Genomic DNA, 1,148 nt, shown 5'->3' with positions numbered 1-1,148 from the left:
TAGGTTGACTCTAAGGCTCTTCAATTCTAGTCCTTGCTTCCATACCTGAAACTTCTCCTCTAGTTCTGATAGTGACTCAGCAATTAGCGCAAGGTCATCAGCATAGAGGAGCTCCCAGGGGCATCTTGTCTTGAATTCCTCTGTTATTGCCTGGAGGACTATGATAAAAAGGAAGGAGCTGAGGAATGAACCTTGGTGGACCCCTACCTCTACCTGAAATTCTTCACTGTACTCGTTGCCAACCCTCACCTTACTGACAGCGTCTCTGTATATGGCTCGCACAGCTCTCACTAACCATTCTTCTATCCCTAGTTACCTCATTGACCACCAGATAAGGGAACGGAGGATCCTGTCAAAGGCTTTCTCCATGTCAATGAAAGCCAGGCACAGAGGCTAGGTATTTCTTCTGAAGCTGTCTTACCAGAAATATAGCATCAGTGGTGCTTTTCCCTGGCACGAACCCAAACTGCATCACATCTAAACTGACTCTCTTCCTAATTAGTTGGGCTATGACCTCTCCATGACTTTCATTACCTGATCCAACAACTGTATATACATATGTATATATATAAATGTACACTGTATTTATGAATAATATATAGTCTTTGGACTAAATTTTTACACACTAGGCCACTGGTAGTAGATATTTCTAATATTTCTATTTCCCTTTGATATTATTAATTATTGAAAATTTTGGGGATAATTTTCGAATTTTTAACGCTGGCATTTTATTTACTGCTGACGGGGAGGGCACCGCCATGTCAAAACATTAAACTAGCTACAGTAAACAGTGAAAAACATTAAAAAGATTTGTGAACAAATTAAATATTTAAAAGCTACGAACAAACCAACAGGAGTTGCTAGAAATAACAGTCAAAACATTAAAATATACATGAAGAAAGTAAACAGGGAAAAGCATTAAAACATTCACAAGCAAATTAAATATTTAAAAGCTACAAGAAAACCAACAGGAGTAGCTAGAAATAACAGTCAAAACATTGCTTAAAACAGACGTTTATTAGTTTTAAATATTCAAGAACAAAAGTTTGCAATATGCTCTAGGATTTTATAAAATAAATTATCTTTTTTATATCTCCTTCTCCACATAAATTCCCAAAGATAAGAGTCAACCATGGAACGGTGTGTCT

At 36.8% G+C, this 1,148-nt stretch overlaps 1 long non-coding RNA gene across 3 annotated transcripts in view; it reads left to right on the top strand.

The window, feature by feature from the left end:
* Positions 1 to 1,148, top strand: part of LOC106868218 (uncharacterized) — an 11,701-nt gene that overhangs the window by 7,697 nt on the left and 2,856 nt on the right. The gene's annotated exons all lie outside the window — the stretch shown is intronic.

This window comes from Octopus bimaculoides, chromosome 7 (assembly GCF_001194135.2).
Source record: "Octopus bimaculoides isolate UCB-OBI-ISO-001 chromosome 7, ASM119413v2, whole genome shotgun sequence".
In the NCBI taxonomy this organism is placed as follows: Eukaryota; Metazoa; Mollusca; class Cephalopoda; order Octopoda; family Octopodidae; genus Octopus; species Octopus bimaculoides.
Note: the sequence above shows the minus strand (reverse complement) of the source record. Positions and strands in the feature narration are given on the sequence as shown.